The following is a 26,530-nucleotide window of genomic DNA, read 5'->3' as shown; positions in this document are numbered from 1 at the left end:
TCATGTTAGAATGATTAATCTTACAATTTTCAGGCATATTCAACAACATTTTATATATATATATATATATATATATATATATATATATATATATATATATATATATATATATATATATATATATATATATATATATATATATATATATATATATATATATATATATAACTGAAAACTCACACCCCAGAAGTGACTCGAACCCATACTCCCAGAAGCAACGCAACTGGTATGTACAAGACGCCTTAATCCACTTGACCATCACGACCGGACATAATGAGGTGATAGCCGAGGCTATTTGAACCACCCCACCGCCGGCACTCGGATAGTAATCTTGGGCATAGCATTTTACCAAATCACCTCATTCTTTGGGGCACGCGTGAGGAACACAAATTCGCATTTGTGTTCCTCACGCGTGCCCCAAAGAATGAGGTGATTTGGTAAAATGCTATGCCCAAGATTACTATCCGAGTGCCGGCGGTGGGGTGGTTCAAATAGCCTCGGCTATCACCTCATTATGTCCGGTCGTGATGGTCAAGTGGATTAAGGCGTCTTGTACATACCAGTTGCGTTGCTTCTGGGAGTATGGGTTCGAGTCACTTCTGGGGTGTGAGTTTTCAGTTGCATATTGTCCTGGGGACCATTCAGGCTTGTTCGCATATATATATATATATATATATATATATATATATATATATATATATATATATATATATATATATATATATATATATATATTAGTATATTTTGGTAGCAGTCTTTCCTGTAGACATATATTATTAAATATGACCGAAAAAGTAAGATTAATAATTCTAACACGAATTTTCTCAATCTTTCGTACATTACGCTTCACTGTTGGAGGTAAATCAAAAATCACTTCTCCAAAATTCATTTTTATTTCTAGTCTGACGCGACACGGGCGCGTTTCGTAAAACTTATTACATTTTCAAAGACTTCACAAATACACAACTGATTAGAACGTATCTCTGATTTTATATCTACATTTGAGTGAGGTGGGAAGGGTGATGTGGCATTAACACAAGACAGAACAGGAGGGGATATTAATAGGGTATTAAAAGTATCAACACAAGACAGAACAGAAACAATGGGTATTGAATAGAAGTGTTTGTAGAAAGCCTATTGGTCCATATTTCTTGATGCTTCTATATTGGAGCGGAGTCTTGAGGTGGGTAGAATATAGTTGTGCAATAATTGGCTGTTGATTGCTGGTGTTGACTTCTTGATGTGTAGTGCCTTGCAAACGTCAAGCCGCCTGCTATCGCTGTATCTATCGATGATTTCTGTGTTGTTTACTAGGATTTCTCTGGCGATGGTTTGGTTATGGGAAGAGATTATATGTTCCTTAATGGAGCCCTGTTGCTTATGCATCGTTAAACGCCTAGAAAGAGATGTTGTTGTCTTGCCTATATACTGGGTTTTTTGGAGCTTACAGTCCCCAAGTGGGCATTTGAAGGCATAGACGACATTAGTCTCTTTTAAAGCGTTCTGTTTTGTGTCTGGAGAGTTTCTCATGAGTAGGCTGGCCGTTTTTCTGGTTTTATAGTAAATCGTCAGTTGTATCCTCTGATTTTTGTCTGTAGGGATAACGTTTCTATTAACAATATCTTTCAGGACCCTTTCCTCCGTTTTATGAGCTGTGGAAAAGAAGTTCCTGTAAAATAGTCTAATAGGGGGTATAGGTGTTGTGTTAGTTGTCTCTTCAGAGGTTGCATGGCTTTTCACTTTCCTTCTTATGATGTCTTCGATGAAACCATTGGAGAAGCCGTTATTGACTAGGACCTGCCTTACCCTACAGAGTTCTTCGTCGACTTGCTTCCATTCTGAGCTGTGGCTGAGAGCACGGTCGACGTATGCGTTAACAACACTCCTCTTGTACCTGTCAGGGCAGTCGCTGTTGGCATTTAGGCACATTCCTATGTTTGTTTCCTTAGTGTAGACTGCAGTGTGGAAACCTCCGCCCTTTTCCATGACTGTTACATCTAGAAAAGGCAGCTTCCCATCCTTTTCCGTCTCGTAAGTGAAACGCAGCACGGAACTCTGCTCAAATGCCTCCTTCAGCTTCTGCAGATGTCTGACATCAGGTACCTGTGTAAAAAGCGTAACAGTGAAGCGTAATGTACGAAAGATTGAGAAAATTCGTGTTAGAATTATTAATCTTACTTTTTCGGTCATATTTAATAATAAATATATATATATATATATATATATATATATATATATATATATATATATATATATATATATATATATATATATATATATATATATATACATTAGTATATTTTGGTAGCAGTCTTTCCTGTAGACATATATTATTAAATATCACCGAAAAAGTAAGATTAATAATTCTAACACGAATTTTCTCGATCTTTCGTACGTTTCTTTTCACTGTTGGTGGTAATTCAAAAATCAATTCTCCAAAATTCATTTTTATTTCTAGTCTGACGCGACACTTGAGCGCGTTTCGTAAAACTTATTACATTTTCAAAGACTTTAGCTTACACATACACAACTGAATAGAACTTACACATCTTCGATTTGTTTATATCAACATTTGAGTGAGGTGGATGGGGTGAGGTGGTATTAATAGGGTATTAAATTCCTAAACACAAGACAGAACACGAAACAATGGGTATTGAATGGAAGTGATTTGTAGAAAGCCTATTGGTCCATATTTCTTGATGCTTCTATATTGGAGCGGAGTCTTGAGGTGGGTAGAATATAGTTGTGCATTAATTGGCTGTTGATTGCTGGTGTTGACTTCTTGATGTGTAGAGCCTCGCAGACGTCAAGCCGCCTGCTATCGCTGTATCTATCGATGATTTCTGTGTTGTTTACTAGGATTTCTCTGGCGATGGTTTGGTTGTGGGAAGAGATTATATGTTCCTTAATGGAGCCCTGTTGCTCCATTATATGTTCCTTAATGAGCCCGGATGGGCACATGTATAAGCAAGTAGATGGGGTTGCCATGGGTTCCCCCCTAGGTGTCCTGTTTGCAAACTTCTACATGGGTACCATCGAGCAAAAATTCTTAGTCGAAATGAACTTGAAACCGGCCATATACTGCAGGTATGTTGACGACATTTTTACACAGGTACCTGATGTCAGACATCTGCAGGAGCTGAACGAGGCATTTGAGCAGAGTTCCGTGCTGCGTTTCACTTACGAGATGGAGAAGGATGGGAAGCTGCCCTTTCTACATGTACCAGTCATGGAAAAGAGCGGAGGTTTCCACACTGCAGTCTACACTAAGGAAACGAACATAGGAATGTGCCTAAATGCCAACAGCGACTGCCCAGACAGGTACAAGAGGAGTGTTGTTAACGCTTATGTCGACCGTGCTCTCAGCCACAGCTCAGAATGGAAGCAAGTCGACGAAGAACTCTGTAGGGTAAGGCAGGTCCTAGTCAACAACGGCTTCTCCAATGGTTTCGTCGAAGACATCATAAGAAGGAAAGTGAAACACCATGCAACCTCTGAAGAGACAACCAACACAACACCTATACCCCCTATTAGACTATTTTACAGGAACTTCTTTTCAACAGCTCATAAAACGGAGGAAAGGGTCCTGAAAGATATTGTTAATAGAAACGCTATCCCTACAGACAAAAATCAGAGGATACAACTGACGATTTACTATAAAACCAGAAAAACGGCCAGCCTACTCATGAGAAACTCTCCAGACACAAAGCAGAACGCTTTAAAAGAGACCAACGTCGTCTATGCCTTCAAATGCCTTCTTGGGGACTGTAAGCTCCAAAAAAAACAGTATATAGGCAAGACAACAACATCTCTTTCTAGGCGTTTAACGATGCATAAGCAACAGGGCTATATTAAGGAACGTATAATCTCTTCCCACAACCAAACCATCACCAGAGAAATCCTAGTAAACAACTCAGAAATCATCGATAGATACAGCGATAGCAGGCGGCTTGACGTCTGCGAGGCTCTACACATCAAGAAGTCAACACCAGCAATCAACAGCCAATTAATGCACAACTATATTCTACCCACCTCAAGTCTCCACTCCAATATAGAAGCATCAAGAAATATGGACCAATAGGCTTTCTACAAATCACTTCCATTCAATATCCATTGTTTCGTGTTCTCTCTTGTGTTTATGAATTTAATACCCTATTAATACCACCTCACCCCATCCACCTCACTCAAATGTAGATATAAACAAATCGAAGATGTGTAAGTTCTATTCAGTTGTGTATGTGTAAGCTAAAGTCTTTGAAAATGTAATAAGTTTTACGAAACGCGCTCAAGTGTCGCGTCAGACAAGAAATAAAAATGAATTTTGGAGAATTGATTTTTGAATTACCACCAACAGTGAAAAGAAACGTATGAAAGATCAAGAAAATTCGTGTTAGAATTGTTAATCTTACTTTTCGGTCATATTCAATAATATATATATACATTGTGACGATAATCTCCTTCAAGAGATTGAGCCTGCTCTTCCCTCCAAAAGACGTCGATATAAACATCTATATAAAACTACTATGGAAGAAAAATCCAACAACGACAACACCAGCAAGGTTTGCCAGAGCGCAAACGTATGCAGCCAGGAACACCTGCTCCACCTCAAACCGCCAAACTACCTGTCTTGACGCCGGCTCCTCGCTGATTGGCTGCGGGTCTAACTGCAACTGCACTCTACCCACCATACTACTTGATGTCTGGGGCCGCCACGACCTCAGTCTTCAGAATACCCCGTGCTTTCGACAGGTTAACACGTCTCGTTGGTAGACTAAGCCCCAGGCTTACGTGTACTAAGAGAAGTGATAGCTTGAAGCCAATATTCCGGCACCTACTCACTTTGTTTATCATACTCTTGTTATTTGTTCATTTGTCTTAACGTAACTTTTCATTTTGCCATTTTATTATTCTTATTACTTTGATTGATTTTATTATACGAATTTGTATGTCCATTTTTATTCATGTTTTGCTTTCTTTAACGTAATTAAAATTTCATTGTTAAAATTTACTTGTGTTTTGTGTGTCTTCTCTTTACCTTACCACAGACGAAGTTCCAGATTTTCTATTTTTTTTTTCTATATGTCACGAGGCCATACTCCTAGCTTTTGAACAGCCGAACACCAACGCGTTACCGTCACATATTATATGGGGGCCTGTCCGGGAGCTTCACTCAGGTACTGGTGCCAAGTGGTAATTAATGGTAAGCATATTTAACTTTGTTAATGTAGCTTTTACTATTTTTCATATTCAATTTCATTTTTTATATGGTGCGTTGTATTGTGCATTACGAGAGTAGCATATGGTGAAGGTGAGACAACTTTGGATTACGTGGTGACTGTAGGCCGCAGTCATACTCTTAATTGGTCATCTCTCCCTCCGTGTTATTACTCGTATTTACCATCTTTGTCCCTTGGATATTTCTCATTTTTGACAGATCATCATATTGGTACCCTGGTACTGTGGTCTGCCCCGGGTCAAGTGCACCCAATCTTCTGCAATCTGACTGTAGGAGGACAAAGAGGGCCATAGTTCCTCTAGCTCGAACTTTAGTTGCTGAATTGGGACCTCAGCAGCAGTTCTCGTCACCAGTTGACACCTCGCACCCCTACACGTCAGTCAGAGATGATGATACATACAATGGTAGGGAATTAGCTTACTTTTTCAGAGCACAAAAGTTCGCTAATTCTGTAAGTATCATACTAATTTTAGTAGGAAAAACTTGCTTTATGTCCTATAGAGACTCGGCAAGGTATGCCTACATCCTTGGACTACCAATTTTACTTTTGAGGCAATTAACTGTTTCATTTGTTTTCGAAACTCTATTTCATTTGTTAGTAGGATTTTCTTGCCCTTATCCTCTTACATGAGTACCGGGTACAAGATTTCCTGCGCCCTTGATTTAAATTAATCATTTAACACCTTGTACTTAACTTTAATTGTTAAAGATCCCACAGGATAGGTACCAGTTGCCACGTTGTCCTGTTTCTGACATTCACTATAACTGAATATTCGTTGTACCTTTATTTGCTAATTTCACCATGTTTCGTCTCCAAGCTTTCCGTGCAGATCCAGCAGGTGCAATAGGGACTTTAAGTCATGCCAAGAAGACTGAATTACAAACTCTTGCACATGAGTATCAACTAACAGTTCCCTACCAAGCCAACAAGAGTGAAATACACAACCTGTTGCTGGATCATTTCTTAGAGCAAGGTAAGATAGACTCTGAAACTCATGAAACTTACTATATTGCAGATAAAACTGATTTGGCAACGATGAAACTTAAACTAGAGCTGGCCAAGATTGAACGTGAGCAGCAAAGGGAAGCCCTCGAACAACAAGAACGAACAGCTGCCATACGAAGGGAAGAAAAAGAACGTGAGGCTGCCTTAAGAAGGGAAGAAATCACCCTCAAGGAACGTGGAACTGCCTTGAGGAAGGAAGAACACGAACATGAAATCGCCCTCAAGGAACGTGAGGTTGCAATGCTCCAGGAGCGGGAACGCGTACAGCTTGAAACACTCCAGGAGCGGGAACGCGTACAGCTTGAAACCAAACAACGCGAATTGGAGATGCAACGCGAAAATGACAAGCAACAAGCGACTCTGGCTCTAGAGTGTCGTCAACGAGAATTCGCGTTGGAAACTTCACACTTCACTCAACGCCAGCAAGCTACTGCCAATCTTCCCGTCAGTTTTAATATATCACATGCAAGTAAGTTAATGCCATCCTTTGTAGAAGCAGAAGTTGATGTGTTTTTCACCACCTTTGAAACCCTTGCTAATCAACTCAGTTGGCCTGTCGACCAATGGGCCACACTTCTCAGAGTCCATCTTACAGGTAGAGCTGCAGTCACACTCAGTACTTTGGCGTCTGAGAATGACTACCAGACTCTGAAACAAGCAGTGTTGGACGCCTACCTCCTTTCCACAGAAAGTTATAGAAGGAAATTCCGTGACCACCTGAAGGCAAGTACCACTACCTTCCTCGAGTTTGCTAACACAAAACGGAGGTATTTCATGAAATGGCTGGAAGCAGCACATGTCTCTACTTTTACAGAACTCGTCAACCTGATGCTAGTTGAAGAATTCTTGAGGCGTGTGCCGCCTCCTGTCCGTCTCTACTTAGCAGATAAAGAAGAAACCGACTACCTGAAGTGTGCTAAGTCGGCTGACACTTACAGCCTCATGCACCGGCTGACACCCGAACCATCCTCCAGTAAGAAGTCGTGGTACAGTTACGAGAAAGTGAGCACCGATCAAGCTGGCTCGCAATTGTACTGCAAGTATTGTAGACTCTATGGACATACCATAGACAAGTGTGGTAAGTCTCAATACAAGGGAACCACTGACCCACAAAAACCCAAACCAACTCCTCCCAAGTCCGGTAAGCCTGTGATGAATGTTGGTGTTAATGTTAATGATCTTTCTCTTTTCAGTAACCACCTGTATACTGGAAACGTCTCTGCCAACGGTTCAAATCCGGAGGGACGTTTCAAATTGAAGATCTTGAGGGACACAGCGGCTCTTCAATCGATCATCTTGAAGTCGGCTGTGCCCAACATCGCCTACACCGGAGAAACTGTCTTCATCACTGACCTCACTGCTACCACTCCATACCCTCTCGCCAGAGTCCACCTGGATTGTCCCTACGTGAACGGAGAAGTCCATGTCGCCGTCAGGGAAAAGCCTTTTCCCATGCCTGGAGTGCAACTTCTCCTAGGCAACGACTTGGCAGAAGACCTGCAACCGACCAACCTGATCGTCATGGACAAACCCCAGGTGTGTAACTCTGTGCCAAGTAACCCTATTCTAGCGTATGTTCCAGCAGAGGTTCAAGAGAGTCATGAAGTTTCTCCTCCGGTTCTCGTGACCACTTGTGCACAAGCCGCACGTCCACAGCCAGCTGACTCTACTGCTACCGCTGTCCCTCAAGACCCTCAGAAACTACCCCCGCATCTGACCAAGTTGGAGTTCCGTAAGTTGCAGAGGGAAGATCTTACTTTAACACCATTGTTTTTCCAGGCTGAGACTCAACCCGACAGTATTCCTGGGTTCTTCCTAGAGAACGACTTGCTCTACCGCAGATATAGACCCAGTAAACTGAAGGAGGAGGACGATTGGGCCAACATCGAACAACTTGTGATTCCTACCAGCCTGCGGCCCACTATTCTACACCTGGCCCACGGAGCACTCTCCCACTACGGCTTCAACAAGACTTACCATGGAATTCGTCAAGACTACTACTGGCCAGGTATGGTAAATAGCGTCAAACAGTACGTAAAACAGTGTCATACATGTCAGATGGCAGGCAAACCGAACATCTCCATTCCCAGAGCGCCACTGATTCCCATACAGGTGCCTGCGGAACCTTTCCACAGACTCATAATAGACTGTGTTGGTCCTTTACCTCGGACCAGTTCAGGTAACGCCTATATCTTAACCATCCTGTGTCCTACCACCAGATTTCCCATAGCAGTTCCAGTGAAGAACATCACGGCTGCTACGGTTGTAAAACATCTATTGAAGATCTTCACTCAATACGGATTTCCCAGGGAGATTCAGAGCGACTGTGGTACCAACTTCACCAGTGATCTCTTCAAAAGGACACTGGAGGAGTTCAACATCAAACAGGTATTGTCCAGCCCCTATCATCCAGCTTCACAGGGTTCTCTTGAACGTAGTCATCAGACAATCAAAGCACTCTTGAAAAAGTTTTGTAGTGAAACCTCTAAGGATTGGGATAAGCAAATCGACCATATAATGTGTATTTACAGAAGTCTTCCCAATGAGTCCCTAGGAGTATCTCCTTATGAGATGCTCTACGGCCGTAAGTGCCGTACTCCCCTTAAGGCTTTCAAAGACTCTCTCCGAGATGCCACCTTCAGTGAGCATCAGAATGTGCCCCAGTTTCTTCAAAACCTTCAACACATTCTAGAGAGAGTCCACCGTTTTGCCCATGATAATCTATTGAAAGCCCAAGAGAGGATGAAGACTCATTACGACCAGACCAGCAAAGTAAGAAAATTTAAGCCAGGAGACTTCATTCTAGCATACTTCCCTATCCCAGGTTCACCTTTACAAAACAGGTTTTCAGGACCCTACCGCGTCAAAGAGTGCAGAAATAACAACAACTACGTTATAGAGACTCCAGATAGGCGGCGGAAGACCCAGCTGTGCCACGTCAACCTCCTGAAGCAATATAATGGTACTCCTCCCACTGTCCTAATTAATTATTCCACCTTCACAGAACCCTACATCCACAGTGAGACCTTCCCAGCTTCTCCTCCCGAAAGCACTGACAAGGAGTCGGCGCTTTCCAATTCCGAAATCCTTAATGATCTTCTCAAATACTTTCAGGATAATCACAGTGCACCTCTTGTCAAGATCTTCAGAGAACATCAGGAGTTGTTCCGAGATGACCCCCAAGAGTGTAATGTTACCCAGCACGACATCCAACTGCTCCCCGACACCCGGCCGATTCGTCAACCCTTCTACCGAATCAGCCCGAGCAAGAAGGAAGTCATGCGTGCTGAGGTGCAGTACCTCTTGGATCATGGACTGGCTACACCTTGTGAGTCCCCCTGGGCCTCACCTTGTATCTTGGTGCCCAAACCCCAAGGTAAGGTGCGGTTATGTACTGACTATCGAAAACTCAACAACGTAACTGTCAAGGATGCTTACCCCTTGCCTAGGATAGATGACATCCTTGACGCCATTGGTAGTGCCCAGTACTTGTCCCAAGTGGACTTGCTTAAGGGATACTATCAAGTGTGTCTAACGGAGCGAGCTAAAGAGATATCTGCCTTCATCACTCCTTTTGGACTTTTCAGATATGAACGCCTTCCTTTCGGACTATGTAATGCCCCGGCCACCTTTCAGAGAGCTGTCAACCGTGTCATCCAGGGCTTGGATAACACATACGCCTACCTGGACGATATCGTCGTAGCATCCAACACCTGTAGTGAACATCTGCTCCAGCTGCGACGTCTGTTCTCCAAACTCCTGACAGCCGGCCTCACCATCAACCTGGGCAAGTCCACCTTCGCGAAAGGTAAAGTGCGTTATCTGGGTCATGTTAATGGGAGTGCCAGCCTAGCTCCGTTAGACTCACACACTCAAGCCATCCAACAGTATCCACAGCCTACCACCAGGAAGCAGCTCCTGCGCTTCCTTGGTCTTGCCTCCTACTACCGTAGGTTTGTGAGGAATTTCAGTACAGTCGCCACACCTCTAATTCTATTAACCAGTCCCAAGCAACGGTAGCAACTACCTGTCTTGACGCCGGCTCCTCGCTGATTGGCTGCGGGTCTAACTGCAACTGCACTCTGCCCACCATACTACTTGATGTCTGGGGCCGCCACGACCTCAGTCTTCAGAATATCCCGTGCTTTCGACAAGTTAACACGTCTCGTTGGTAGACTAAGCCCCAGGCTTACGTGTACTAAGAGAAGTGATAGCTTGAAGCCAATATTCCGGCACCTACTCACTTTGTTTATCATACTCTTGTTTTTGTTCATTTGTCTTAACGTAACTTTTCATTTTGCCATTTTATTATTCTTATTACTTTGATTGATTTTATTATACGAATTTGTATGTCCATTTTTATTCATGTTTTGCTTTCTTTAACGTAATTAAAATTTCATTGTTAAAATTTACTTGTGTTTTGTGTGTCTTCTCCTTACCTTACCACAGACGAAGTTCCAGATTTTCTATTTTTTTTTCTATATGTGACGAGGCCATACCCCTAGCTTTTGAACAGCCGAACACCAACGTGTTACCGTCACAACATATATATATATATATCCTTCTGAAGATGTATTATTAAATACGAAAGTACTTAAAGAAATTTCCTGTCTTAATCCTTCGTCCGTGGTCTGACACTGTCACATTATTCATCACGTGTTAAGAATTGGGTAAAATATGGAATAATGTGTGTGTGATATTATGATAACCACGAGTTTGTCACTCTGGCTACTGAACTGACGGATCATTTAAAACAATAGTAATAGAAAGGTACCGTAAGGATTCCTTCGAGGTATGGAAGGTATCAGTGCTTCTAATTTAGAATTATATACATTTACATTTTGCTACAATATTATGAATGGCTTCACAATGTTGTGTGGTCTCAAAAAAAAGGTGAAATAATAACTCCACAGTGGCAAATATTACCGATAATAGACAGAGTTTATGGAAGAATAAGCATGCCTCGCTGCTCTGTAAGCTTCTCATGCTTGAGATTTTGCGTTAGATGTTCCTCATTTATATATGGATACCTCGTGACATGAAACTAAAAAAAAGAAAGTTCACATAACAGTAATACTTTCACAATATGCTCCTTAACGAAACGTAAATTCGCTAATTATTTGGAGAGGAAAGTCATGCCAAGGAATGGGTATATCATTCATGTTATTCCAAATTTTACCCAGTTCCCTAAACCTCAATTATTAGGCTTCAAACTTATCAAACATTTCCTTAATTTCCTATCAAGAATGAGTCCGCAACATTTTTTTATATTTATTGGTACATTGCAAGGTAAACTCACTGTGTTGAAAACGCTTTAAAATCCCTTAAATTTCATCCAACAATAGCCCTCGAGAACTGGAATATTTCACCCAACAATAGCCCTCGAGAACTGAATATTTCACCCAACAATATCCCTCGAAAACTGAATATTTTATACAAAAATAGTCCTCGAGAACTGAATATTTTATCCAACAATAGCTCTCGGGAACTGGAATATTTCATCCAACAGCCCTTGAGAACTGAATATTTTATCCAACAATAGCCCTCGAGAACTGGAATAAACATGAGATTATATACAAGGATTACAAGTTCACTAAGGTTTACGACATTTAGTGAAGTGTGTATAATTGTGTAATACAAAATAACATTGGAAATTCTTGTGCTGATTTCGTGAAAAAATGATTTTAACAAGTTCGTGTGAGTAAAGGGCCGGTAAGCTTACCAGTCATATGATACATAAATAAAAAATCAAATAACATTAGGATTAAGATATAATTTCTTACCCAAAAATATCACAATATAACCTTATTGCAATACGAAATATTGAGGTTACATTAGGAAGGCGGTTATATATAATAAAGTTAATATTTATCAAACAACACACTAGAAAGTGAAGAGATGACGACGTTTGGGTCCGTCCTGGACCATTATCAAGTCGATTGTGACAATCGACTAGAGAATGGTCCAGGACGAACCGAAACGTCGTCGTCTCTTGACTTTCTTAAGTGTGGTTTGGTCAAAAATTTTCAGCCACGTTATTGTGACTTCATCTGCATAAAGTGAATAATACGCCCACGCTTTTGTATTAACAAATTGAATAGGCACAGGTAATATTTCTATCTGTGAAAAAAAGGTTCTGGAGCGCGTCTGATACTGGTAGCATATTTGCATAGAGGTTGGTGTTTGTAATGAAGGCGGAGGCTGCACCCTGGAGGCTACACCCTGGAGGCGGCACCCTGGAGGCTGCACCCTGGAGGCGGCACCCTGGAGGCTACACCCTGGAGGCTGCACGCTGGAGGCTGCACCCTGGAGGCTGCACCCTGGAGGCGGCACCCTGGAGGCTGCACTCTGGAGGCTGCACCCTGGAGGCTGCACCCTGCAGGCTACACCCTGGAGGCGGCACCCTGGAGGCTGCACCCTGGAGGCTGCACCCTGCAGGCTACACCCTGGAGGCGGCACCCTGGAGGCAGGCAGATTAATATGGGATAGCCGTGAAAGGTAGCGTTCGTGGGGTCGAGGCTCGTCTCGCCAGCAGCGGATGTGGACAAGTAAAATCCATTACCACTGCCTTCTCATATGCAAATTATGAGAAACTTCATCAATCTCGTTTTTCATTTTTGTCTTTCTGTTTCTTCCCATCTAGCATCACCTTTACTTTCTCATCCTTTCCTCTTGTTTATCCGATTACCTGTATATTATTAATTTAATATAATTGTATAAATATCTGCATGTTGATGTTATCACCATGTAGGAAATATCCTTCACAATGTCCAGACCCTGCATACTTCCGCCAAGCTTGCACCATATTTATGCAACACATCTTTGCATGCACAACACAGGTTCCATTTCGGACACCAAATTGGGTAACTTTTAGAAATGTTCATATATATCGAATCGCGAGCGAAGACTTCAGTGCTAGAAGGTCACGTGTAGATTGCAGTGTGCATAAAATGTACTTAAATATTGAAATTTTGTACAATTTTATTGCGTATATTGAATAAACAATTTACATTTTTTAGATGTGTTAGTTTATACATAAAACTGATTTTAACTTCGCAGTATGTAGAACAACAAACATGGGTTCATAAGTACACATATATTATATATATATATATATATATATATATATATATATATATATATATATATATATATATATATATATATATATATATATATATATATATATACTCTTTATCGCAACAGATTACATTTATATATCGCAACAGATTACATTGCAACAGACGACCTGCTAGAGGCAATTAAAGCAACGTCAACCAGGACACTCACCCACATCCCAAGGGCCTCTCGCCCTTTTGCTGCAGGGAAATACACGGACCTCATCCCAAAAGTCAACAGAGGGTCAAACAGCCTTGATGCACCTGATACCATCAAAGCCTGGCACAATTTGTTACTTTTTGACAATGCATGCTTAGGTGTACCAGACAGAGGAGGCAAGACACTGGCCTCATCCGTCAATAAAGCAATTAGGGATTTTCCTAGGGCTGACAACCTAGTCCGCCTCCCCAAACACACCAAACACCGCCGAGGCAGACCAAGTACGACAATCAGCGACAACAGAAAATTAGGTACCCAAGTCAGCAAGAAAATTGAAGAGGGCAATACAGTCGGAGCACTCAGGTTGATCACAAGTGAGGACAAAATTTTGCCCAGGGATGAAACCACAGCCCAAGCACTGAGAGAAAAACACCCCCTCAGGGCCGGAAGTGGACCTCCCCCACAGGTCAGGCTCGCCCCTAACCAGGAACCTCTCGTCCTCCGGGAGTCAGAGGTTTATAAAGCTATCGTTTCATTTCCCCCTGGCTCCTCAGGAGGCTACACAGGGGTAAGACCTCAACATGTGAAGGAAATGGTGAACCCTGCTCTTGGCCCAGCTGCAGAAGCGCTCCTGACAGAAATCACAACGTTTGTCAACAACTGCCTCGCCGGGTTAATCCCTGATGAAATCAAACCATTCTTCTTTGGTGCATCCCTATGTGCCCTTAAAAAGAAGGGGGGGAGGGATCAGAACCATTGCCGTTGGTAATACCCTTCGCCGCCTAGTTGCAAGGGCTGCTGTCAGAAGTATCCGAATGGAAGCAGCCACCATGCTGCAACCCAACCAGCTGGGGTTTGGAGTCCCCCAAGGCTGTGAAGCAGCGGCTCACGCTGCACGAGCCTACATTAGCTCTCTTACTGAAGACCAGGAAGTAGTAAAATTAGATTTTAAAAACGCTTTCAACTCGGTCAAAAGGGAAGCAATCCTCACTGCAGTCCAGGAACATTGCCCAAGCATTCTCCCGTTTGAGTCAGCAGGCTACAGCAAAGACTCAACCCTCCTGTTTGGCACACATGAAGTCACCTCAGCAGAGGGAATTCAACAGGGTGACCCACTTGCACCGTTCCTCTTTTGCATAGCAGTTCGAGAAATTACAACCAGACTGTCCAGCGAGCTCAACATCTGGTTCCTGGATGATGGCACTCTGGCAGGCACACAAGATTCCCTGCTAGAAGACCTACAGCTGGTGAAGACACGGGGGGAGTCCATGGGTCTCGTTCTTAACCCCTCCAAGTGCGAAATTATTGCATCCAGTGAAGTAATCATTAGAGCAGTGAAATCAGTTCTACCAGAAGCCTCAGTCGTTAAACCTACCGACAGCACACTACTCGGAGCACCTCTGGGCCACAATGCCATTGCTGCAGTCCTTGACGAAAAGTTTAGAGACCTAAAGAGGATGGAAGAGAGAATTGGGGACTTGGACTCCCACGATGCCCTCTACCTTCTCACAAAGTGCCTTACCTTGCCCAGGCTAACATACTTCTTAAGGTGTGCACCAACTTTTGGCAACCCACTTCTAAATCAATATGATGAGCTCCTCAGGTCAATATTCAGGAAGGCGCTCAACCTAGATTTAGATGACAGTCAGTGGGACCAAGCAACACTACCAGTGAGATTTGGAGGGATAGGCATACGAAAGGCAACTGAGGTAGCACTTCCAGCATTCTTATCCTCATGTACAGCAGCCAACGAATTGGTAGGGTAGATCCTACCAGAGCGTATGAGAGAGACAGCGGGAACTCATGATCAAACGTTCATCGAAGCAGCCAGACAATGGGACACCATTGCACACCCTCAACCCCGACCACAAGTCCCAAAAGACCACAAGCAGGCCCACTGGGATAGCCGCATAATGGAAAAGACTGTCACAGCAATGATTGACAACGCTGATGCTGAAAACAAAGCCCGCCTCCTAGCGGTAACAGCACCCCACGCCGGGGATTTTTTATTTGCTGTGCCCAATGCAGCCCTGGGAACTCGCCTCAGTCATGACGCTCTCCGCATTGGAGTTGCCCTTCGCCTTGCCGCCCCCATCCTCACCGAACATAGGTGCATCTGCGGAACTGCGATGGCAGACCAATATGGTCGTCATGGTCTGGTATGTCGTAAATCACAGGGTAAAATTGCAAGACATGAAGAAGTCAACGACATCATCAAGAGGAGCCTCGCCACAGCCCGCTGCCCGGCACAAAGAGAACCACACTTATCCAGACCTAACGACCCTCAGAAGCGCCCTGATGGGGTCACCTTGCTACCTTGGAAGGATGGTAAGCAAGTGGTATGGGACTACACGTGCGCTGCCACACTGGCCAGTACCTACCTCCACTACAGCACACGTGAAAGCGGTGGTGCTGCTTCTTTCAGGGAATCGCAGAAAATTATTAAATACAGAGGTCTAGCACACTGCTACAGCTTTGTTCCGATCGGCTCGGAGACCCTCGGTTCGTGGGGAAAATGTGCATTGAAGTTCCTGAAGGAATTGGGGGACAAATTGATCAGCGCTACAAAAGACCAGAGAGCAAAAAGTTTCTTGTTCCAGCGCCTCAGTGTTGCGATTCAGAGGGGAAATGCCTGTTGCGTCTTGGGCACTAGTCCAACTTCAGAGGAATTCGAAGAAGTGTTTGACTTGCAACAATGATCGAACCCGTCTGTGACATTCATCAATGTTCCCATTGTTGTGTTTTTCAAGAGATCCATAACCTTTAAGCACCTTTTTGCATTATTATTTTTGTATCAACCCATGTATATCTTGTAACCATCAAATGCATAATAAAGCACAAAAAATAAAAAAGGAAGGGTGTGGTGGAGAAAAGCACACAGAAACTGTATTGGAGGGGATCTAAACATTCCCTCTAATGCGTTATGTGTGGTTTCCTCCGAGGCTATGGGTCCCCCTTCTTCCAGCTAGAGGTGGTACTCCCTTCCATATATAAAAAAAAAAAAAAAAAATATATATATATATATATATATATATATATATATATATATATATATATATATATATATATATATATATATATATATATATATATATATATATATATTTACTTATATATATACTAGCAGTACCCGGCCACGCGTTGCTGTGGCAACCTTCCCTGTCCCCCAGTGCTCCCTTACCATTCCCCCCTCACCCATCTCCTCGGCCTCCCAACCATTCCCTACTCCACCATTCCTTCTTCCTTCCCGCCATGTCCCACTCCCCTGTCTCTTTGTCCTCCTCAACATTCTCCATTCCCTCATCCCCTCGTCCCCACCATCCCAAGCTATCCCGTTTCCTTCTCCTTCCCCACTATTACCCCCTCCCTTGTCCCCTCGTCATCCCCACCATTCCCCACTCCCTCGTCCGATGCCTCCCCAAATGGTCTGATGTTCCCTTCAGTAAATTGGGATCATTCAGTGATCTAATGTTCCCATCACTGAAATATAAGAAAAACAGTTAAAAAATTAAATGAAACAATGAACAAATAAAAAATTAAACTATACCCACAAAATGAACGGTATTGTAAACTATAGCCCAATTCCAACGTAATTCACACAAAATAATTAAATCAAAATGAAAATAAATCAAAATGTATGAAAATTTAATTATCAATGCAATCAGAAACATTTAAATGGAATTGTAACATATTTAGTATAGTATGTGTGTGTTGCACTTACATGGAACAGATGGCATTGTTTTTCAAGAAAGCATAAATTTACCTGTCACAGGTATGGCATCTATACTTATACTTATGAAATAAACGGTATGGTAAACAACACAGCTCAATTCCAACAGAATGTCACACAAATTAATTCAGTAAAAAATAAAATAAATCAAAATCGAGGATAATAGAATTTATCAGTGCAATCGGAAACATTGCAATGGAATTCGTGACATATGTAGAATAGCGTGCATGTTTCTATTATGTGCAGCAGATGGCGCTGTTTTTCAAACACGCATATTTTTACCTGTAACGGGGTGGCATCTATATAGGAGGTATATAAAAAAAACGTGCTTATTCGAATGCAACGTTGTGGTAAAATTTCAAAGCAATAGGTGAAGAACTTTTGGAGATTACAGCGTGTGTTGCTCTTACATCCAACAGATGGCCCTGTTTTAAACAAAAAAAAATGTTTTTTCCTGTCACAGGTGAGGCATGTATATAGTTGATATATAAAAAGACGTGCCTATTCGAATTCAACGTTTTGTCAAAATTTCAAAGAAATCGGTAAAGAGGTTTCGAAGATTTCCCTCACATGAAAAACACTTGGAAAACTACAGATTTTCAGAAAAAAAAAACATTTTTTTTAACGTCACAAACGTGACATCTATAGAGTATGTATATAAAAACCTGCCCGGATGCGAATGGAACATTGAGTGAAAATTTCAAAGCAATCATTGAAGAACTTTCGGAGATTAGCGATTATGCACAAACAAACATTTCATTTATATATATATATATATATATATATATATATATATATATATATATATATATATATATATATATATATATATATATATATATATATATATGTCGTACCTAGTAGCCAGAACGCACTTCTCAGCCTACTATGCAAGGCCCGATTTGCCTAATAAGCCAAGTTTTCATGAATTATTTGTTTTTCGACTACCTAACCTACCTAACCTAACCTAACCTAACTTTTTTCGGCTACCTAACCTAACCTAACTTTTTTCGGCTACCTAACCTAACCTAACTTTTTTCGGCTACCTAACCTAACCTAACCTAACTTATAGAGATAGGTTAGGTTAGGTTAGGTAGGGTTGGTTAGGTTTGGTCATATATCTACGTTAATTTTAACTCCAATAAATTTTTTTTTACCTCATACATAATGAAATGGGTAGCTTTATCATTTCATAAGAAAAAAATTAGAGAAAATATATTAATTCAAGAAAACTTGGCTTATTAGGCAAATCGGGCCTTGCATAGTAGACTGAGAAGTGCATTCTGGCTATTAGGTACGACATATATATATATATATATATATATATATATATATATATATATGTCGTACCTAGTAGCCAGAACTCACTTCTCAGCCTACTATTCAAAGCCCGATTTGCCTAATAAGCCAAGTTTTCATGAATTAATGTTTTTTCGTCTACCTAACCTACCTAACCTAACCTAACCTAGCTTTTTTTGGCTGCCTAACCTAACCTTACCTATAAATATAGGTTAGGTTAGGTTAGGTAGGGTTGGTTAGGTTCGGTCATATATCTACGTTAATTTTAACTCCAATAAAAAAAAATTGACCTCATACATAGAGAAAAGGGTTGCTTTATCATTTCATAAGAAAAAAATTATAGTAAATATATTAATTCAGGAAAACTTGGCTTATTAGGCAAATCGGGCCTTGAATAGTAGGCTGAGAAGTGAGTTCTGGCTACTAGGTACGACATATATATATATATATATATATATATATATATATATATATATATATATATGTCGTACCTAGTAGCCAGAACGCACTTCTCAGCCTACTATGCAAGGCCCAATTTTCCTAATAGGCCAAGTTTTCATGAAATAATGTTTTTTCGACGACCAAACCTACCTAACCTAACCTAACCTACCTTTTTCGGTTACCTAACCCAACCTAACCTATAAAGATGGGTTAGGTTACGTTAGGTAGGGTAAGTTAGGTTCGATCATATATCTACGTTAATTTTAACTACAATAAAATAAAATTGACCTCATACATAATGAAATGGGTAGCTTTATCATTTCATAAGAAAAAAATCAGAGAAAATATATTAGTTCAGGAAAACTTGGTTTATTAGGCCAATCGGGCCTTGCATAGTAGGCTGAGAAGTGCATTCTGGCTACTAGGTACGACATATATATATATATATATATATATATATATATATATATATATATATATATATATATATATATATATATATATATATATATATATATATATATATATATATATATATATGTCGTACCTAGTAGCCAGAACTCACTTCTCAGCCTACTATTCAAGGCCCGATTTGCCTAATAAGCCAAGTTTTCCTGAATTAATATATTTACTATAATTTTTTTCTTATGAAATGATAAAGTAACCCTTTTCACTATGTATGAGGTCAATTTTTTTTATTGAAGTTAAAATTAACGTAGATATATGACCGAACCTAACCAACCCTACCTAACCTAACCTAACCTATATATATAGGTAAGGTTAGGTTAGGTAGCCAAAAAAAGCTAGGTTAGGTTAGGTTAGGTAGGTTAGGTAGACGAAAAAACATTAATTCATGAAAACTTGGCTTATTAGGCAAATCGGGCCTTGCATAGTAGGCTGAGAAGTGAGTTCTGGCTATTAGGTACGACATATATATATATATATATATATATATATATATATATATATATATATATATATATATATATATATATATATATAAATATATATATATATATATATATATATATATATATATATATATATATATATATATATATATATATATATATATATATATATATATATATATGTCGTACCTAGCAAAGAACGTACTTCTCAGCCTACTGTGCAAGGCCCAGTTTGCCTAATAAGCCAAGTTTTCCTGAATTAGTATATTTTCTCTAATTTTTTTCTTATAAATGATAAAGCTACCCATTTCATTACGTATGAGGTCAATTTTTTTTTATTGGAGTTATAATTAACGTAGATATATGACCGAACCTAACGAACCCTACCTAACCGAACCTACCCTATCTTTATAGGTTAGGTTGCCCAAAAAAGTAAATTAGGTTAGGTTAGGTAGGTTAGGTAGTCGAAAAAGCATTAATTCATGAAAACTTGGCTTACTAGGCAAATCGGGTCTTGCATAGTAGACTGAGAAGTGCGTTCTGGCTACTAGGTACGACATATATATATATATATATATATATATATATATATATATATATATATATATATATATATATATATATATATATATATATATATATATATATATATATATATGTATATATATATATATATATATCGTACCTAGTAGCCAGAACGCACTTCTCAGCCTACTATGCAAGGCCCAATTTGCCTAATAAGCCAAGTTTTCATGAATTAATTGTTTTTCGACTACCTAACCTACCTAACTTAACCTAACCTAACTTTTTCGGCTACCTAACCTAACCTAACCTATAAAGATAGGTTAGGTTAGGTTAGGTTGGGTTGGTTAGGTTCGAGCATATATCTACGTTAATTTTAACTCCAATAAAAAAAAATTATCTCATACATAATGAAATAGGTAGCTTTATCATTTCATAAGAAAAAAGTTAGAGAAAATGTATTAATTCAGGAAAACTTGGCTTATTAGGCAAATCGGGCCTTGCATAGTAGGCTAATAAGTGCATTCTGGCTACTAGGTACGACACACATATATATATATATATATATATATATATATATATATATATATATATATATATATATATATATATATATATATATATATATATATATATATATATATTTTGGTAGCAGTCTTTCCTGTAGACATATATTATTAAATATGACCGAAAAAGCAAGATTAATAATTCTAACACGAATTTTCTCAATCTTTCGTACATTATGCTTCACTGTTGGAGGTAAATCAAAAATCACTTCTCCAAAATTCATTTTTATTTCTAGTCTGTCGCGACACGGGTGCGTTTCGTAAAACTTATTACATTTTCAAAGACTTCACAAATACACAACTGATTAGAACTTGCGTTTCCCTGATTTTATATCTACATTTGAGTGAGGTGGGAAGGGTGATGTGGCATTACATTTGAGTGAGGTGGGAAGGATGATGTGGCATTAACACAAGACAGAACACTAGAGGATATTAATAGGGTATTAAAAGTATCAACACAAGACAGAACAGAAACAATGGGTATTGAATAGAAGTGTTTGTAGAAAGCCTATTGGTCCATATTTCTTGATGCTTCTATATTGGAGCGGAGTCTTGAGGTGGGTAGAATATAGTTGTGCAATAATTGGCTGTTGATTGCTGGTGTTGACTTCTTGATGTGTAGTGCCTCGCAAACGTCAAGCCGCCTGCTATCGCTGTATCTATCGATGATTTCTGTGTTGTTTACTAGGATTTCTCTGGCGATGGTTTGGTTATGGGAAGAGATTATATGTTCCTTAATGGAGCCCTGTTGTTTATGCATCGTTAAACGCCTAGAAAGAGATGTTGTTGTCTTGCCTATATACTGGGTTTTTTGGAGCTTACAGTCCCCAAGTGGGCATTTGAAGGCATAGACGACGTTAGTCTCTTTTAAAGCGTTCTGTTTCGTGTCTGGAGAGTTTCTCATGAGTAGGCTGGCCGTTTTTCTGGTTTTATAGTAAATCGTCAGTTGTATCCTCTGATTTTTGTCTGTAGGGATAACGTTTCTATTAACAATATCTTTCAGGACCCTTTCCTCTGTTTTATGAGCTGTGGAAAAGAAGTTCCTGTAAAATAGTCTAATAGGGGGTATAGGTGTTGTGTTAGTTGTCTCTTCGGAGGTTGCATGGCTTTTCACTTTCCTTCTTATGATGTCTTCGATGAAACCATTGGAGAAGCCGTTATTGACTAGAACCTGCCTTACCCTACAGAGTTCTTCGTCGACTTGCTTCCATTCTGAGCTGTGGCTGAGAGCACGGTCGACGTATGCGTTAACAACACTCCTCTTGTACCTGTCAGGGCAGTCGCTGTTGGCATTTAGGCACATTCCTATGTTTGTTTCCTTTGTGTAGACTGCAGTGTGGAAACCTCCGCCCTTTTCCATGACTGTTACATCTAGAAAAGGCAGCTTCCCATCCTTTTCCGTCTCGTAAGTGAAACGCAGCACGGAACTCTGCTCAAATGCCTCCTTCAGCTCCTGCAGATGTCTGACATCAGGTACCTGTGTAAAAATGTCGTCAACATACCTGCAGTATATGGCCGGTTTCAAGTTCATGTCGACTAAGACTTTTTGCTCGATGGTACCCATGTAGAAGTTTGCAAACAGGACACCTAGGGGAGAACCCATGGCGACCCCATCTACTTGCTTATACATGTGCCCATCCGGGCTCAAGAAGGGTGCCTCTTTAGTACAAGCTTGGAGTAGTTTCCTCAGAATACTTTCTGGCATGTCAAGAGGAGTACAGGCTGGATCACGATACACTCTGTCGGCTATCATTCCGATTGTCTCGTCCACAGGTACGTTGGTAAACAGCGATTCTACGTCCAACGAGGCTCTTATCCCTGTGGCCCGTGTGCCCCGCAGTAAGTCCACAAATTCCTTTGGAGACTTCAGGCTGAAGGCGCAAGGAACATAAGGAGTCAGCAGGCCGTTGAGTCGCTTCGCCAATCTGTACGTGGGTGTGGGTATCTGGCTAATGATTGGCCGAAGTGGGTTTCCAGGCTTGTGCGTTTTGACATTTCCATACGCATATCCAGGTTTATATTCCCCAATGATCTTTGGCAGGTGGAGTCCGGATTTCTTGGCGTTCACAGTTTCGATCAGTTTGTTGACCTTTGCTTTTAATTCGGCTGTAGTGTCCTTCGTTACCCTTTGGAACTTAGTTTGGTCAGAGAGTATGATGTTCATTTTCGCCAGATATTCGTCTTTTTTAAGAATGACATATATTGGCGACTTGTCACCTCTCCTGACAACTATCTCCTTGTTCTCACGAAGGCTTTTAGCTGCCGCTCTAAGCTCGGGGGACAGTATGGTGCTTCTGTAGTTGCCTCGATTCTTTCCTCCTTCTGCAATAAGTTCTGCTTGTAAGGTATCTTTGGTAGTGACCTTCTTTTGTGTCTCGAGGTCGAATATGTCGTCCAACAGAATTTCCAACTCCACTTTCCGGGCCATTTCACTCGGTCTGGACATAACATGACAGTTTATGCCCAGATTTAGGAGAGTGACTTGGTCCTCAGTGAGGTTAATTCCTGCAAGGTTCAGGAAGCCATCTCTTGGTCGCAACTACTTCATGCTACAAACGAGTGGAGAAATAGCAACATCGACCATAGTATCCGTACCCGCATTGAACAACACCTCGACATCCTCACAGACCAACATCACCTCAGCACTGAAACAAGGATTATCAAGAAACTAACAACATTATATGGAGGACCTATGGCAATTCCACGACCAAGAGATGGCTTCCTGAACCTTGCAGGAATTAACCTCACTGAGGACCAAGTCACTCTCCTAAATCTGGGCATAAACTGTCATGTTATGTCCAGACCGAGTGAAATGGCCCGGAAAGTGGAGTTGGAAATTCTGTTGGACGACATATTCGACCTCGAGACACAAAAGAAGGTCACTACCAAAGATACCTTACAAGCAGAACTTATTGCAGAAGGAGGAAAGAATCGAGGCAACTACAGAAGCACCATACTGTCCCCCGAGCTTAGAGCGGCAGCTAAAAGCCTTCGTGAGAACAAGAAGATAGTTGTCAGGAGAGGTGACAAGTCGCCAATATATGTCATTCTTAAAAAAGACGAATATCTGGCGAAAATGAACATCATACTCTCTGACCAAACTAAGTTCCAAAGGGTAACGAAGGACACTACAGCCGAATTAAAAGCAAAGGTCAACAAACTGATCGAAACTGTGAACGCCAAGAAATCCGGACTCCACCTGCCAAAGATCATTGGGGAATATAAACCTGGATATGCGTATGGAAATGTCAAGACGCACAAGCCTGGAAACCCACTTCGGCCAATCATTAGCCAGATACCCACACCCACGTACAGATTGGCGAAGCGACTCAACGGCCTGCTGACTCCTTATGTTCCTTGCGCCTTCAGCCTGAAGTCTCCAAAGGAATTTGTGGACTTACTGCGGGGCGCACGGGCCACAGGGATAAGAGCCTCGTTGGACGTAGAATCGCTGTTTACCAACGTACCTGTGGACGAGACAATCGGAATGATAGCCGACAGAGTGTATCGTGATCCAGCCTGTACTCCTCTTGACATGCCAGAAAGTATTCTGAGGAAACTACTCCAAGCTTGTACTAAAGAGGCACCCTTCTTGAGCCCGGATGGGCACATGTATAAGCAAGTAGATGGGGTCGCCATGGGTTCTCCCCTAGGTGTCCTGTTTGCAAACTTCTACATGGGTACCATCGAGCAAAAAGTCTTAGTCGACATGAACTTGAAACCGGCCATATACTGCAGGTATGTTGACGACATTTTTACACAGGTACCTGATGTCAGACATCTGCAGGAGCTGAAGGAGGCATTTGAGCAGAGTTCCGTGCTGCGTTTCACTTACGAGACGGAAAAGGATGGGAAGCTGCCTTTTCTAGATGTAACAGTCATGGAAAAGGGCGGAGGTTTCCACACTGCAGTCTACACAAAGGAAACAAACATAGGAATGTGCCTAAATGCCAACAGCGACTGCCCTGACAGGTACAAGAGGAGTGTTGTTAACGCATACGTCGACCGTGCTCTCAGCCACAGCTCAGAATGGAAGCAAGTCGACGAAGAACTCTGTAGGGTAAGGCAGGTTCTAGTCAATAACGGCTTCTCCAATGGTTTCATCGAAGACATCATAAGAAGGAAAGTGAAAAGCCATGCAACCTCCGAAGAGACAACTAACACAACACCTATACCCCCTATTAGACTATTTTACAGGAACTTCTTTTCCACAGCTCATAAAACAGAGGAAAGGGTCCTGAAAGATATTGTTAATAGAAACGTTATCCCTACAGACAAAAATCAGAGGATACAACTGACGATTTACTATAAAACCAGAAAAACGGCCAGCCTACTCATGAGAAACTCTCCAGACACGAAACAGAACGCTTTAAAAGAGACTAACGTCGTCTATGCCTTCAAATGCCCACTTGGGGACTGTAAGCTCCAAAAAACCCAGTATATAGGCAAGACAACAACATCTCTTTCTAGGCGTTTAACGATGCATAAACAACAGGGCTCCATTAAGGAACATATAATCTCTTCCCATAACCAAACCATCGCCAGAGAAATCCTAGTAAACAACACAGAAATCATCGATAGATACAGCGATAGCAGGCGGCTTGACGTTTGCGAGGCACTACACATCAAGAAGTCAACACCAGCAATCAACAGCCAATTATTGCACAACTATATTCTACCCACCTCAAGACCCCGCTCCAATATAGAAGCATCAAGAAATATGGACCAATAGGCTTTCTACAAACACTTCTATTCAATATCCATTGTTTCGTGTTCTGTCTTGTGTTGATACTTTTAATACCCTATTAATATCCTCTAATGCCACATCATCCTTCCCACCTCACTCAAATGTAATGCCACATCACCCTTCCCACCTCACTCAAATGTAGATATAAAATCAGGGAAACGCAAGTTCTAATCAGTTGTGTATTTGTGAAGTCTTTGAAAATGTAATAAGTTTTACGAAACGCGCCCGTGTCGCGTCAGACTAGAAATAAAAATGAATTTTGGAGAAGTGATTTTTGATTTACCTCCAACAGTGAAGCATAATGTACGAAAGATTGAGAAAATTCGTGTTAGAATTATTAATCTTACTTTTTCGGTCATATTTAATAAAATATGTCTACAGGAAAGACTGCTACCAAAATATACTAATATATATATATATATATATATATATATATATGTTTTACCTAGTAGCGAGACCTTCGGACTCGGCCTACTATGCAAGGCCCGATTTGCCTAATAAGCCAAATTTTCCTGAATATATATATTTTTCAATATTTTTTCTTATGAAATAATAAAGCTATCCATTTCATTATGTATGAGTGTTATGATCCCAGGTAGTCGAAAAACGAGTCTCCCCTTTGAGAATTATTCTATCAAGCCAGACCAGACTATAAGGTCTGGGAAATATGGAGGTGAAGACACCAATGTAAAATAGCTGGTTGGATTTGATGAACAATTTGAGATTATTGGCAGTGAATATGAAAATAGATAAATGGCTGGTTAGGAGATGTGGATAATTTGCTGGAGGCGTAC

This window comes from Procambarus clarkii, chromosome 8 (genome assembly GCF_040958095.1).
Source record: "Procambarus clarkii isolate CNS0578487 chromosome 8, FALCON_Pclarkii_2.0, whole genome shotgun sequence".
In the NCBI taxonomy this organism is placed as follows: domain Eukaryota; kingdom Metazoa; phylum Arthropoda; class Malacostraca; order Decapoda; family Cambaridae; genus Procambarus; species Procambarus clarkii.
This window is presented reverse-complemented; position numbering follows the sequence as displayed.